The sequence below is a fragment of the Rhinatrema bivittatum genome, chromosome 1 (genome assembly GCF_901001135.1).
Source record: "Rhinatrema bivittatum chromosome 1, aRhiBiv1.1, whole genome shotgun sequence".
Classification (NCBI taxonomy): Eukaryota; Metazoa; Chordata; class Amphibia; order Gymnophiona; family Rhinatrematidae; genus Rhinatrema; species Rhinatrema bivittatum.
This window is the reverse complement of record NC_042615.1, coordinates 466,272,294-466,289,573: the sequence shown is the minus strand read 5'-3', so window position 1 is coordinate 466,289,573 and position 17,280 is coordinate 466,272,294.

Here is a 17,280-nt window from a genome sequence, read left to right as displayed (position 1 = left end):
CCAGGTGGATTTATCCTCCTTAGCCTGTTGTAAATTAAATGCTCATCTGCCACTGCAGCAAGGCACCAAGAAAAGGAGAAAGGAAAGAAAAAAATGTCCCCCCCTTGTTGCGTAGATTCTCTGCATCGCAAGTCATAGTGCAGAAATCCCTGAACTGACACCATATGTGACAACGAAAGTGGTCTTTGGGGGATAGCCAGAGAACAGACTCAGTCTAAACTCTGGCAAATATCTCATAAACTTCTTTATTTAATGACAAGAAATAAAACAAAAATAGCTCTGCTATTCTTTGTACTTTACAAAACAAAGGCAGAATTACAAGTCACAGTTCAGTAGTATTCTCATTCTCTAGACTTTTTTTCTCTCCCTTGGTCCTTCTGTTCCTCTCTGGCCTGGTTAGTTATACTCCTTTCTAATGACCTCTGCCAAGGACCAGGATTCCTTACTGTTCTGGGTTTAAGGTGGACCGGGATATTCCTTATATATCCCTTCACACAGGCCTAAATTTAGGAACCTAAATTTTAAAAACCTAATTTCATGTGAATTGTCAGCAGAAAATAGGCACCGATCTTAGGCACCTAACTTACTGGGAGATACATCAAGTCAATTGGATCAAACATCGATAATAAAGGGAGAAAATATCTTATAAAAAAAAATGGAAAATTTGGAAAATATAGTTCGATATTGTAATTTAAGATTCGTTAATTTTCCTAAATGCAGAATGACTTCCCCAAAGGAACAACTTAAGAATTATTTCAGAGAAGTTCTGTCAATTACATCTGATAATCTTCCCTTAATTATGAATGCTTATTTTTTGAATGAGAGAAATCCAAATATAAATATAGAATTGTCTCCACAAGAGATAACTTTGAACGTAACAGAATTATTAGAAACCTCATACACTGCCCAGATTGAGAAAAGAGGAACTCTAATGGTAAAATTTGCCCATTCCTTGGAAAGGGATAAAGTGTTAAAATTATTTATGCAAAATAGAACCTCTCTCTATCTAGGTCAGAAGATATGGGTTTACCCAGACATGGCGAAAGAAACCCAACTTAAGAGAAAAAAAAAGTTTATTAGTTTAGCTAATGTTGCCAGAACATATGGTATTCGTATACTTATAAGATTCCCCAGTAAGTGCATTATGTATGTGGATGGTACAATATATATATATTTTGATCCAATTGACTTGGAGAGATTTTTGGAAGAGTGTAGAAATCAGGAAGCGGGGGGGGGGGGGCAGAAACTCCTGATCCTAATGTTGGGAATGTATCAAATGGATAATCTGTATTAATTCTGTCTATTTTTGAAATAGAATTTAATTTTAAGTTGATGATTTGCTCTACAGGCTCTCTTATTTTGTTTAGTAACATGGAATCAGGAGATAGAGTAATTTGATTTTATGTTGGATAAATGTTATGTTAATCTGAGAGTGAATTTACCATGTGTTCCTGATTCCTAAGAATTCAATGTAAATTGAATACTAAAAATGAATAGTTTGTGTTGTAAACTTAAATTCATAAATAAAGAATTGAAAAAAAAAGGCAAATGAAAATGAATCAAACAAAAAAAATTGATTTTTTTTTTACTTTGAAACTAAAGAAACAAATTAGTCTCCATGAAATGAATTTTAAAAACAAAACAATTTTTTTCCAGTTGCACGTTCCTAGTTCATGTTTTCAATGCATTGAAATCTATGGTTTCAATGTATTACATGTATTCATATGCTGGACCACATACATATTTTATAATATGCATGAATGTGTTGTGCACATGTTATAAAATACTATGTTAAAACTACATGTGGTCACACACATGCGTATATGTTGCTGCACACAGTTGTTTGAAAGTTATTCTCAATGCATGTTAAAAAATTTACATGCACTAAATGAAATGAAAAGAACTAACAGCATATCCCTATCTGGCAACATGAGGAGAGAGAGATGAAGAAGATCTATGCAAGAGAAAACCCAGGAAGTGCAAGCTTATAATTTTGGGGGACATGACAATGTTGCTTGAGCTTCCTGAGAAAGAATCAATCTGCAGGTAAAAGTAGAGCTTACAAATAATTAGAGCCTTATATAAGGAAATTAAATATTATCTTGATCCTCTGATAGGCAGGTCTCAAATCATACCTGGACTTCTAAAACTTTCGGCCACACTATATTTCCTGGATCTTTTCAATCTACTGTAGTAGTAGTAGTAGTAGGCAAAACTACCTTCTCCGAGTGTTTCAGTCATAAACTCTGAAATGATACTCTAGGAATGAAAATTTTCTTCCTACGGAGTGGAATTTTATAATATTTATGTCTTTGTAGATGGATACTATTGATTGCACAAATGCTATACTGGCACCATCTTGCAAAAAGTAAATTGTGTTCCACATTCACTGAACATGCAAGTTTTGTGTGGCATGTATATAATTTCTGAATGTAGTGGCAGCCAGGTTCCATGGATCCTGCTATGATGACTATACAGTATTCATTAACACCAACTCTTGAAGACCTGTATTAATACATATGGAAATGGAAGAGATATATACAACAATGCTTGGTTAATGGCTATAAATTTAACTAAATAATATGAATGATGCAAACCTTTTGTGCTTTTTCAAAATTGGCAAAGGACACCTCAATCAGGAGTTTTGTGTCTTTCCAAGGATTCTTGCAGAACACAGGCTTAATAAAGCCCACTCATCCACTTGCTTTGTCATTCAGTAGACATTAGACTTTTATAAAATAGCTTCAGATGTCTTGATTAATCTAAAAAGATTTTTATTTTATTTCAAAATTCATATTGATCACTTCTCTGGCTCTAGAGTCATCCTAGGAGATGTACAAGCAGAACTTGCATAATTAATATAAAACATACATTACTATTAGAAACCCAACCCTTCAAATAAGAAACAATTGCTGGCAATTATATCATTCATAAAAAAAAAAAAAGATGAAACCTATCAACATATAGAAAAAAAAATCTACTTAAAGCCTATCTGTGCTTACATCACTCCTGGAATTGCTTAAGGGTTAGAAGGGATGGCTGCACTCTGCATATGTTACCTGCATTCCTGATGAACTGGCTGTTTGTTTCAATCTTTCACTGGCCCCAGTGATTTTCTCTTTATCTGATTTACTAGCTAGCTGTTGTTGCTGCTACTACTTCCTAGGGGGATGGGCTCCTCCTCTTTTGTGACATCGCTGCTGGAACTGCTTAAGGAGCAAAGCCCTTTAGGCTAGTCAACACTGTCAGGCCAATGTCAAAGAATCATGCCTAAAGGCTCCTATCCCTTAGTGTGTCCCTTTTGTGTGTTAGGAATTGTTATCTAATTTGAAATATTAAAGTGACCTGGATTATTCCTGAAAATAGAATTTTCCAAAGCTTTCACAAACATCTATTATGATGAATGTTCAGTATTTTAAAATCAGGTCAAATCAGATAGAAGTAATTTGGGGGAGAAAGAGGAGGCAAGGGATTAAATATGCTTGTTTTAGGGTTTTCTGTTCAGTACCTTTGCAAGATGAAGCAGATTTCCAGAATTCACAATTTTTAGTGAGGTTGATAAATGCTTGCTCTTTTCAAAAGAAAATTGCTATTATTATGGATATAATTAGAAATTACCATTTTAAAATATTATCACAGAGTTTTGGATGAGGCTATTTTTACTTTTGCTCAAATTTGTCCTGAGGGATTTGGATTTGTATTGAAATCAAGATCAAAGAAAAAGGAAGAGGGAGTAGTAATTGTGTTTGATAAATTACTTCAGGGTCTCTTTAGATAATGTAGTAAGTGCTAAATTCTCAGAATTTTTAAGTTTGACATTTTCAGATAATTTCATATTCACCTTATTGGCTGTTTACCAGCCTCCTACTAATGATGTTGAAGCTTTAGATGAATTATTGGTTGGATCTCAGAGAAATGTTTAATATCCTGCCTTTATTGCTTACAGCCATTTTTAATGTTCATGTTAATCATCCTCAAAATTGTACTGCACTTAAGTTTCTGAAATCTTTGGAAGATTTGGAGTTTGTTCAGTTAGCTCATTTTCCAGCTCATAAATGTGGGAATACTTTGCATTTGGTATTTATTACTGATCTAGGTATGACTGAACCAAGATCATTACATTTTTGCCTGTTTCTTGGTCTGAATATTATTTCATATGACTTAGGGGGTTGTTTTCTAAATGTTTATGACATGCGTTAGGGCCTTATCGCACGCGAAAAGGGCCTTTTCGCATGCAATAGGATTTATATTAGCTGAAAGGGAGGAGTCAGGGCGTGGAGGGGAGGACTTGGGGTGGGGAGGGGAAGGAGTTGGCCGCGGCACTGCTACCGGCGATAATGTGAGGAACATTATCACCGGCAATAGCACGGCAAATAGCGACACCTTTTAAGGTGTCGCTATTCATTGCAAAAGGCTGCAGCCAGCGAAATCACACCGCCATGGTGTGACCCGCCTCCCTGTCCCCTTTTTCGCAGGATTCATCATTCTGCGAGGATTGATGAAGCCTGCTCTTAGTTTGAAAAGTAAACTTACGGTAAAGCAGACTGGGAATGAGTATTAGGGGTGTGCAGAGGAAAAATGTTCATTTGTTTTCATTCATTCATTTATATGGTAATTTTATTCAGTTCATAGTTTAAAACAAAAATATACAAATAGGTTTATTGGTTTATTTCTCCATTTGTTTCCATGAAGGTCCTTGAAGGAAGTACTGCAGATTACTTTTGGGCTCCAAAATTGGAAATTTCTCATATGGTTTAATAAAACTGGAGAGTAATTATTAACAGAAGGATGAAGGCATGCCACCACATCAAGACTGTGTCAATGTGGCACCAAAAGTGACATAAATAGCCTAAGGCTCCATAAAGGGGCAAAGGGGTTCCAACAGTGGCAGGAATTCTCCAAGGCACTATCAGAGGAGCAAAGAAATAGCAAGAACAGGATGAATACCCCAAAATTTTAAAAGAGGGCACCAACAGTGGCATGACTCTTGAATGAAACATGAGAGGCAAAGTAGCACCAGGAATGGCATCAACATTCTAAGGCACCATGAAGGGGGAATGAAGCAGAAAAGGTGGCAGGAATAACGCAAAGGCACCGATAAATAGACAAAGCAGCACATAGTGGCATCAGCTCACGAAGGCACCATGAGAGGTGCAAAATAGCCCCCCCACAGTGGGAAAAGCATCCCATGGCGTAGAGACAGGAGTATTATAGGAAGACCTTCAAGGTCTATGTTGGAGTGCCTGGAAACAAACTGAAGGCAATACAGATTCTGCAGAATGTAGCTGCATATCTGATTTTTGGCAAAAGCAGATGAGAGCATATTACTCCAGTTCTAATTGATGTGTATTAGCTGATGATGTACCATCGGATCAATTTTAAAATTGCAATCCAAAAGCTATAAAATTTAAATCCATAAGCCATTGAAATTGGATTCACTTCCCTGGGTGAACATCCTATTGAGAATCTGTAATCCAATACGATCACTCAGATCATTACAGCAAGGCCTCCAAGACTACCCTTCAATGAAAAAAGCACAGCTAACTGAAACCTGAGAATGCTTTCTCAGTAGCAGCTCTCTATCAGGCTGTAAAGTAAAGTCTGTGGGAGAACGGGCGTTCGCCCGCTCTCCCGGCGCGCGCACAGGCCACTCTCCTGTGCACGCGATTCTGTATTTAAATGAGGCCCAGCGATAAAAACGGGCAAAAGGAGGCGCTAGGGACACTAGTGCGTCCCTACTGCTTTTCTGTGCACTTTCCCGGTGTCCGAAGAAATTAGCGCCTACCTTTGGGTAGGCGCTAATTTCTGAAAGCAAAATATGCGACTTGGTTGCACATTTTGCTTTGTGAATCGTGCGGGAATACCTAATAGGGCGCTATTAGGTTTGGTGGATTAGACGCGCATTTTCGGCCCCTTACTGAATAAGGGGTAAGGGAAAATGCGTGTCCAGTGGCGGGCTAACAGTGTGCTCCTTCGAAGCACACTGTACTGTATCAGCCTGAATATTTGGAACTCTCTTCCAGAGGGATTGTGCTTGACAGAGTATTCAAAAGCTTTCAAATCATTTCTAAACCTTATTTATGCAAGCAAGCATTTGAGTAAATACTTATAGAAATCTGCTTTTTCTGTTCCAAGATTACAATTTGTGTAAATTGAATTTTGTTGGTTTTAATTAGGTATGATAATTGAAAATTCCTTAGATATCTGTAAGCAATAAATAAATAAATAAGGTAAAAAGTCTAGGGATGGCATCAATGTTCATGGAAGGTACCTAAGGTATAGGATAAGGGGTATAGCAGCAAGGCAGAGTGCAAGGGAAATGTCTGTCTTCTTGTTGAAGCACTTGTCACTTGTCAGATTTAGTACAAAAAATGATCTGTCACCAGTATCACTTTGTAACATAAGCTTTTATTACATTCCCTACTTGAAAATGATCTTGCTGCTGGGTGGATTTTTTAAATTTCTTATGAAATTTAATTTTGGATTGAAAATTTTGAACACAATTAGAGCATGAAAATGGTCTCTTGACAGTTTGGCTTTCCTGGTAATTTGTGAGGTTTGCTTCCTTAAGAAAGCTTTCCACATATTCTGTAGTTAAACACAATCTCTTCCCTTTGCTGATTTTCTGGTGTTGTATTAGTTTTCTCTACCTAATGAAACCTTGCCTATATTCAGAATATATAAAAGGTCTGTCCTGTTTATCTTTTCTCTTGCGCCTTAATTTCTTCCTTCTGACTGGGGGTTATTGAGGACAGAATGCTCCAGTATAACCAAGAAAGAATAAAGATGGGAGAATTAGACTGGGATTTTAGTGATATACAACAAAGCAGTAAAGCAGTAAGGTAGAGAACATGAAAAGAGATGCAGTGGGAGGAGAAATGTGTATTAGTTTTTCTTTTTGTTTTATTATGGGAACAAAATAACCCAGTATAACCAACAAAGAAACATGGTGGGAGAACTAGCCTAAGATTGTGCAGTGATACAACAATAAGAAGAACAGAAAAGAGGTAGGGTGGGAGGAGAAACTTGTATTTTTTTTCTTTTTAAAATTTATTTTCTGGAAGAAAAACACTCCAATATAACCAACCAACAAACAAACAGAAGGATGGGAGAACAAGACTGAGATCCAAAGAAGCAACATGGAGGAACCAACACTTCCATGCAGATACATAAGGGGTATGGCAGGCATATTAACAGTAAGATCCCTAAGGTGGTATATAAGGGGCATGATTGGTAGGCAGTGTGGTGACAGCAAGACTCCTTTGGAGATAGAACTGGGGTATGGAAGAAAGGAAAAGTAGAAGGAAGACCATTAAGGTGGTTCATCTGAGGCATAGCAGGTAGGCACAGTAGTGATAAAACTCACAAGGTAGTATATAAGAGGCATAGCAGGAAGCAGAGTGGTAATGGGACCCCTAAGGTTGTATATCTGGGGCATGGCAAGTATACATGTGGCAGCAAGATCCCTAAGATGGTACATCAGAAGCATGGCAGGTTGACAGAATGGCAGCAAGGCCTTAGGGTCTACTCACATGACAATTCTGGAAACCCAAGAAAAGGCAGATTGATTTTCAAAAATACCAGCTTTTCCATTAACTCTGGCACCAGCCTTGAGCGGTGAGGGCTCATGATTTCCCCTATCATAGAGAAGGCACATTTACTGGACATACTTATGGCTGGGCAGGAAAGATAGCACTGAACTATTTTGGCTAGGTCTGGCTAGATTACGGATTTGTGTGCCCAATATAGCAGTGCATTTGCGTCCATGTCCTCAATCGGCTCTGCAAGACAGAGGTTTGTGCTGTGGGCTCCTTTGCTGGGATGAGGTGAGGGTCTCTTTTGCCAGCTGCTTTGGTTATGGACTGTATCGGGAGAGACAGTTATTTGCAGGCAATATGGCTTTGGTATATTGAGGTGAGGGAGGAATTGGTAGCTAAAAGGGTGATACTTCTGCTTGCAGTACTCTCTGAAATGGCCACTCTTTCCTGTGCTACATCCCCACTGTGCCTCTGCTTCTGGTGCTCCTCTTCACATAATTTAGCTGCTAGCATCTCTTTCATGAAAGTGAAATTTTGGGACTGGAATATAAGATTCCCTTTCATCATGGATCTCAAAATGTAGCAACCATTTACGTATTCTTTTCTGCTGCAAGGAGTCCAGAAACTGAAAACCTCTGCTTCTATTTCCTCTTACTCACAGAAACTCTCTAACTTTTTATCCAGATTATTTACTACAGAGATGACCCCATCCAGGGTGGCATTTCTGGCACTCTGATCCTCCATGGCATCCTTGAAAGGCTTTAGGATTTGTACCAGCTGCCTCATCACTACCCAGATCAGGCGCTCTGTGAAAAAATTTTGTTTTTGCACTTTTTTTTTTGGCAATTTTTGATGAAGTACGTTAGTGTGCACTAATGGGCCTTACTGTGCACTAACAACCAGTTAGTGCGCACTATCTCAGCATTAGTGTGCAGAACACTGAACGAGATAGTGCGCACTAGCTAGATGTTAATGCGCATTAAGGCTCATTAGTTTGCACTAACAGGTCAGTTAGTGCACCCTAATAGAACTTACAGTGCACTAATTATGTTAGTGCTTTGTAACTAATATTAGTGCGCACTCAAAAATGCAACTTAAAAATTTAAAAGTATCAATTCAGAGGAGTTTGTTAGCTGGAAAAACAGTGCACACTAATTGGTATTACTGCGCACTAACACATATGTAGTGCGTAGTAACTCCGTTAGTGTGCACTAACACGAAATACGAATTTTGCGGAAATTTTGGAAAAAATCACTTTGTATTTTGGCGCTTCCGAACCATGACGAATTAGACAATATTGTTGATATTGTCTAATTTGTGAAAAATGAATGTACATCCCTAATATTTACTACTTCAATAATGGAGTACCATATAGGAGGAATTCCAGCATGTGCCAAGAACTTGAAACATATGCTTGTGATGCATCCCAAATTCTTCCTGCTTCTCACAGAGATGTCGCCCTGCCTTTTGATTTCAAATTAAATGCCTTGCTATTTTCTTGCAACACTCTCTATCAAGTTTTTCAGCAATAGATTCCCATTGTCATTGGGCCTGAACCACAGGGCATCCCTTGCTGCCAGGTGCAGCAAGTGTGCAAAGTAACAGATACCCTGAAATCTTCCATCTTCAATTGCCTTTACCATATTTGCACCACAGTTTTTCACAAAGAAGCATTCCTGAAGACTCCTTTTCTCCTGGTCTGGCTGCTCTAACCCTCAACATCTTTCCTATGGCTGATAGAATATTGTATGAGGTATGAAGGCTATGCATCAACTGGGTGTATGGAAAAACCCACCGGCAACCAGATATTCCTCTCTCACAAGAGCTGCTGACAGCTTTTGCCTCAGTCAGGTCCCACCTCTGAGATGTCAGGGAGAGATGAGTGTATAGCTTTCATGCTGTCCAGATATCACTAGTGAAATGTATAGTACTCTCCTCTAGCTTAATCAGTTATTCCTACATGTGATTCCTACTAAATTATTGGAAGGCACTTTCTAATAGTGGGATAATGTAGCACTTAATGCCCGTGTTCTCTACTACCTGCAGGAGTAGGTCATCAAGGGCAATCATTTCTCTGATGCTCCTCATTACTATTTTAGATGCTGTCTGCCTCATGCCCCAGGACAGCACTAAAGAACACCACCATGTTTCCTCTTCAGTGGGTTTATGCTTTGGACACATGGTTGGTGACTGCTGGCTTGCCATTTGATAGCTGGAAGAGGCAGTGGGATTAGTATGGTAAAAACTGTTCCCCTATTCAACATCTTTCAACTGCCTTTTATTTGGAATAGTAGAAGGGGTCCTCAGGGTAGTTATGCCACCATCCCCTGATGCCAATACTAGCATGTGCTTCTTTTGTAGGTGATGCTAGATACTATTGTTTGCAAAATGCTCCATTTGTTTCCCTCAGTTGAGGGATTGATATCTTTCCTGAAGTCAATATACTGAGCAAAACATGGGTCTTCTTTCACTTTAAAATGCCTCCAGATCAGGGATTTCTTCCTTGAACCCTTCTCTGTATCTTTGGAAGTCATTAATGGCATTGGAGTTGAAGTAGAGAGTGGATACTGAGCAAAAATGCTATGGGCATTATTCATACTCTTTATCTGTGCTGCATTCTTTTTCTGGGAATTGATCTCCAAATTGTCAGTATCACCTCTCTCTATATCATCTTACTGGAAGCTAAGTTGTTACTGACTAAATGTCGCAAATTTTCTTCAGCTACTAGCTCTTCTAAACCTTCTGATTCAGAGAACACCAGACAAGATTATTCTTCTGAATCAGTTGGTACAAAAACTGCCTTCACTGCCTCAGAAACAGAAACCAAAGAGAAGCATGCTGCTGGTTTTTGGCATTGCACTTGTGCTTCTCCTGCCCTGATAATACCAGTTTTGATAACTATCCTTCCTTTATCTAGAGTGAAAAATAGGAAAAGAGGAACAGGCAGTAGTAACATGTTTTTTTCAAATTTCAATTTCTTCAACATTGAGCTGCTTTCTTCATCTGTCTTTCTGGATCTTAAAAAGTCCTTCTATTTATTTGCAGGACTGCCTTTTTATTGCTGTCCCTGTCAAAGATGCCAACCCTGCCAATATCCCCTTCTCTCTCTTTTCCAGGCATTATACATTTTTTGAATTGTACTGCCTACTGGGAAATTTGGATATTACAAGTGAATTTATTGATATTGTAACTGAACTACCACTCACATGACCACTCACTATGGGCCAGATTTTAGTAGGTACGCGTGGGCATAGTGCGCACACAAATCTACACCCAATTTTATAACATGCGCGCAGCCGTGCGCATGTTATAAAATCCAGGGTCGGCACACACAAGGGGGTGCACACTTGTGCACCTTGCACATGCCAAGCCCTTGGGGAGCCCCGAAGGCTTTCCGCATTCCCTCCTAGGCCACTCCAAAATCAGAGCGGCCTCGGAGGGAACTTTCCTTCCATCCTCCCACCTTCCCCTCCCTACTCCTAACCAACCCCCCAGCCCTACGTAATCCCCCCTACCTTTATTTTTTTATTTATGCCTTCCACTGGGCAGGCGAGGTTGTGCGCATCAGCCAAGTGCTGGCATGAGATCCCCCGGCACATCTGCTGTGCCGGAGGCCTCAGTCCTGCCCCTGCCATGCCCCTGGACCGCCCCACCCTGCCCACTCCCTGCACATTTTTTCAAGCCCTGGGACATACACGTGTCCCAGGACTTGCACGCGTCCCCAGGCCTATGCAAAATAGGTTTGGCGCGCATAGGAGGGGTTTAAAAGGGTTACACGTGTATATTATGCGCGTAACCCTTTTAAAATCCACCCCAATCTGAAAGGCATAGATTTAGAGGCTTTAGCTTTTGTTATTGAAGAGACCTTAGATGGTAAAGTCTGGGAGGATCACCCTTTAGATAAGATGGTAGAAATTTGGAATTCTGCCTTGGGTGGTATTTTAGACAAAATAGCACAAGTGAAAAGCTATCTAAAAGTGGCTAACTGTAATATGCCATGGTACCATTCAGGGCTACATCTGCTTAAACTGCATCTTAGGCAAGTATATCACCAGTGGAGGAAGAAACAATTACCAACTTGTCAAATTAAGAGGATATCTTTAATATATACATGAGCACTCTGATGAATGCACATAGATGGGCATGCATGTGCAATCACAATTATTTGGTATTGTACATGCAAATGTGCACACATTATATAAAATGTACTTAAATCTACTCCACAAAATGTTCTCATATCTAAAAAATACATAGCCTGTATTTTCAACATAGATGGATAAGTAGTGGTTTTAGAGACTTATCTAGCTAAGTGGTAAGTCAAAGTTTATCCAGATAAGCAGCACACATCTCCTTTTGTGAGTATTTGTGCTCTTAATTTTAATCATTTACGAATGGATTCATTTTTACATGCTTAATTCAAAGTTACAGTTATAATGAGGCTATTGGATTGGATAAGTGGAAAAGTTTTGCAAAAAAGCTCCAAAATATTTCACTTTTTGAAAAGTTTTAGAGGTGGAACATCACCTGCTGATAACTTTAAGAATCAATTGTTATCTGATAACTTCGACTTTGTTGGCATTCAGGATATTTAGTACTGACCTATAAAGACTTAGAAAATGATTGAAAGGTAGAAGTTACTAGTCAGGAGGTGAAGATGGAAGAGTCCTATAGCAGGTAGGGATTCCTGGGAACTAAGTTTGTTTGATCTTGAAAAAACCCTAAAGAGTGTGAATGTGACCATTTATCCATTTAATTCATTTCTATCAAAGGGATTTGTTATGGTTTTGAGGTGTTTGAGTGGATTCTTGGATACTGTGGAGATGGCCACTCCCATGGGGAGGAGCCCTGTGAGGAACCGCAGTACTAGGCTAGACTGTATACACGTAGACACAGAGAATTTGTGTTTATTATACAGCTTGGTGGTACTGCCCAGGGGGTGGCAGCAGTGAGGTAACCCAGTAGAGTAGTCCAGGGGTCCTCGGTAGAGAAGACCCGTCCCACACTCCAATGATGGTGGGCTGCACTGGGTAGAAGAGAGACTCCCGGATGTAGACTCGCAGCACTGAAGCTGGAGGGGAGACAAGCTGACAAGGTTAGTTTACTCACTGAATAGATAGCTGTATTTGTTGAAGATCCTGGCAGGGAGAAGTAGTTGGTTTGCAGGCACCAAGGCAGGGAGAACAGGCCCTCGAGGAGAAAGTACCTGGTATCCCAAGATAGGTACCTGAAAGAAAGCATAGGGCCCCCGAGAAGCTGATACCCAGATTAGAGTTGACTGGCCCCGGAGGGCAGAGAGAACTTCCAGCGACAGCAAGGAAGTGGCAGAGTAGCTTAGGCCGGAGGCAAATCCAAACCTTGATAACTCAGATTGTTAGCAAATGAAGGGCAGGCTAAATACCCGGATGGCATGACGTCACTCAGAGGGGCCGCCCCAGAGGTTCCCGCCATGACGTGGATAAAGACATGGGTGGCGTGCTCGCACGCACCCTAGGAGGCCCTCAGGAGAAACATGGCGAACACCATTGTCGTAGCCATTCCGGGGATGCCAGAGAGAGCGGCATGATGATGCGGCAGCAGCCATCTTCCCAAGGCTAGTGGAGAGAGAAGGAAGAAAGGTGAGGCACAGAGGTCGAAGCTATCTGAGACCGACGGACGCAACAGGATTGATTTTAAAAAATCATTTGCTTATTTAAAATTGGGTTTTACACATATAAATACCCTTTACTCGAATATGTTGACTTTTAAAAATTGCTACAATATATGCATTGAATTGGAATAGGCTTTACTCATCGAAGTGCACTTTAAGTGAATAAATGGTTTTTTTAAATTGCTACGATAGCATGTTAATTTATGTATATAAATCTTTTTTAAATTCACCTGTAAGCTTTTTTTGTTTGTAATCATATTTATTGGGTTTTATGAAACAAATACAAGACAACGTAGTGTACCAATCTATATAGAACAGCATAACATATGAACATGCCAACAATACAAGGAAAATCTCCATATAGCATTGTCATAACAACTATATACTATAAACTATTCAAAACTAGGGTACGTGAGGAGATCTTCAGGTATCCCCGTACATTGTATTCCACCCATTCCCATCTTCCCTACTAACCCATACCCATCCCTATCCCAGCCCCAACCCCACAGCACTATTGTCTAAGTTAGTCGTAGTTCTAAGTTGCAAGGTCTCCATGTTCCTCCGCCACTCTCCTAGGGGTTCCTCAGCATTTCTTCCTCATTCTCCAGTACCATTACCTTTACATTTGATGAATGAGAATTAGTCCAAATGTAGTCTAGTCGTATTGGGTAGAGAATCTATGAAGGTCTTCCATTGATCATGAAAGTGTTGTCGCACCTGTAAGCTTTTAAAAATAAAAGAGTTGAGATTATGTCTGGGCAAGACAAAGCAAGCTGGGCAAAATAAGACAAGCTGGATAAGGCAGGATCAGGAACCAGGAAGCAAGACAGGATCAAGAATGCTGGAGCAACATGTATTGCAGAAAAGCAGGAGGATTGTTTGCTGAGGCAAGTTGCAAGTGGCATGACTGGGTTTAAATACCCAGCTGTTTGATGGCATCATGATGCACCTATTCTGAGCTTTCCCACCACAAAGTCTGTAAAAAAGCTGTCATGTGATACACTTCCACGGGATGGAGCAGCATGGCAACAGGAGGCATGATGGTGGCATTGACGCTGTGAAGAAGAAGCAGGGGCTTCTAGCAGAGGTCTAAGTAAGTGCGTTCAGTCATGAGACCATTCTGCCAATGGCCAACCATAACATGGTGCTATTGTTAGCCTTCAACATGGTTTATTATTCACTTCATTCAATGAACTAATGATCATTGATGTGAAGGGTCTGGAGGCGGAGTTGGGGTGGCATCCACCCCGGAATAGGAGGAGTCGGGGTGGCACCGGGGCTGACGCCGCGAAGACTTTGCCGACAGCGAAAGGTAAGCTTGTTTATCGCTGTCAGTTTCGTGCCGAATAACTACACCTTTTATGGTGTAGTTATTTGGCGCGATGCCAAATAACTACACCATAAATAACTACACCATAAATCCCTGGCGCGATGCCGGCAGGGATTGCACCTCAGAGGTGTGATCACTGCCAGCTATCGCAGGACCCGCCCCCCCCATTTTGCCCCCCCGTCCCCCATTACCGCAGGATTTACTATGCCTTGCAGCATTAGTAAATCCAGCCCTAAGGTTGCTAGGTGCCTCTTTCTTAATTCCCACAGACAAACAGAAAATATCTTCACACTATACTTAGCTGATTTTCACATTTACTGTCTCTGTAAATCGAGTATATATAATAATCTAAAACTAATGCAAATTGCAATGCATATAAGAATGTATAATGTAAACAAGGGAAAATAATACAAATGCAGTAGAAGATAAGATACAAGAAAGGATTTGCATAGAATAAGTAAATCAAAACCAGAGAATGTATATACAACGCAAAACTAAATCTGATAACTTCCCTGAGGTTATCCCATGAATGTCAGCAGTAGAGCAGTCCATCTCAGGCCTTCAGCGCTGAAACACTGCATGTCATGAACGTCTTGCTTTACCGCCAGTTTTGAGGTGTTTGTCTTGTGAGGTCCTCTATATAGAATCTCTTGTTCTTTGTCTGATTTTTCCTGCCAATACCCAGCCATAATTCATGCTATGCACCCTTTCCTTTCTCATGCATTTCAGCCCTAAGGCAGAAGGGCCCTGCCATGTATTGGCTCAAAAAGGTCAGCTTAATATTGCATATTTTCTATGGGCCTCAGAGACTCATCATTAGCACACAAAATTCAGTGGTTTAGTTTTCCAGAAAAGACACAAAGCTTAGCAGAAAAGAGAAGCCAAGAGACTTAACAAATCCTAAATATATATATATTTACAATTTATACAGCTCTGTCAGTAGTTCAATTCTTCGGGGACCTAACTGTACCTGCCTGAACAGCGAGGCTCTTCACATTGTTGGTCCCTGTCTAATACACTCAATTTTCCTCCACATTGGAGAATTGAAACACAATTGGAAAAAGAGCAATGATGCACTGAAAGAACATTTTCACAATCGCAAAACATAAATAAATGAGGAAAACACAACCTAAACCAATTGCGATATAGAATAAAATTTTGGTACTCCAGGTTTTAACCTGGTCCTAATTCAGGTTCATCTAACCAAACTCTGGGAAGGTTATAGGAGTCATGAAAGGAAATGGATATGTTACTTACTAAGGCACAATCTTTGTGGATATGTAAACAACATTGTACACCATAATGATTTAGATGGTGGTACATAAGCCAATTCTATAGCTAAATGAAGATCAAGAATCAATCAATGGTCTTGTACATTGGAAGTTAAATCTTGAATTTGATCATATAGTAGATCAAATTGGCAGTAGTACTATTTTTAAATAATTAAACTATAGCCTGCAACCTTAAAACAGAGGTTGCTAGGTGATCAGTGGAATGATCTGCTCTGAAGATAAGGGCACTGGGGGCAATAAGACCATCACTCTCGGATATGGTAAGAAGAGCATATTGTTCAGCAGCATATTCAGGAGAGGTGGTGTATATCTCCCTTTGACGTCAGTGGAAAGATATTTGAGGATATATTCAAAAGGTGGGATAGATGTATGCATTGGCACAATTGCATGAAAATCAGTATGGAAGTGTACTATAAACTGTGCCTCATGGATCATATAGAAGGGACCACGGGGCACATGTCATGGTGGAATTGACATGCCACATATATCGTGATAGACTAGTAACTAAAAGGAATATATCCCATATACCATGAAAACATGGGCTATTGGTAACATCAAATTGTAGGAGAGCAGAAAAATTCCAAGGAAAGTTGCTAACAGTATTAAGGATTATATTGGAGGACCAAGAGAATCCAGGTGCTACAGTATGGTTATAGGGGTGCATGTTTTGTAGTAAGGTTACAAGTGATTCCACCATATGATACTGGGACATCAGAAACATGAAATCCCTCTATGAAGTTACTAAAATCCCAGGAACTATAGTTATGTGGATGAAAAAGAGTAAAGGCACTCAAATGGAACTTGGGGTTATATGACCAAGTAACATTCCAATTAGGGAAATAACTAAATAATTTTGCTATATCCTGAGAAGAGAAATGATAGAAAACTGTAAAACAGTGAGAAGCTGGGAAGTGGGCGGGGGGGGGGTATGGAGAGGTAATGTGGATTTAGGATGTCTATGAGGATATAAGGGTGAAGGATCTGAACCATAGCATGTCATTAAACTGGTCAAAGCAGAAGGAACAATGGAAGAAAGAAACATAGGTTTGTCCAGGTATGTGGGGAGAAGACTACATTCAACCCAATTGGAAACATTACTAGGGATGTGAATCGTTTTTTGACGATATAAAATATCGTCCGATATATTTTAAATCGTCAAAAATCGTTAGAGGCGATATTTAATAGGAATTCCCCCGATTTATCGTCAAAAATCGTAAATCGGGGGAAGGGGGAGGGCGGGAAAACCGGCACACTAAAACATCCCTAAAACCCACCCCGACCCTTTAAAATAAATCCCCCACTCTCCCGAACCCCCCCAAAATGTCTTAAATTACCTGGGGTCCAGTGGGGGGGGTCCCGTTGTGATCTTCCACTCTCGGGCGTCGGGCGCATTGATAGAAAATGGCGCCGGCGCTACCTTTGCCCTGTCATCAGGGCAAAGGAAGCGCCGGTGCCATTTTGGTTCCTGTTCCC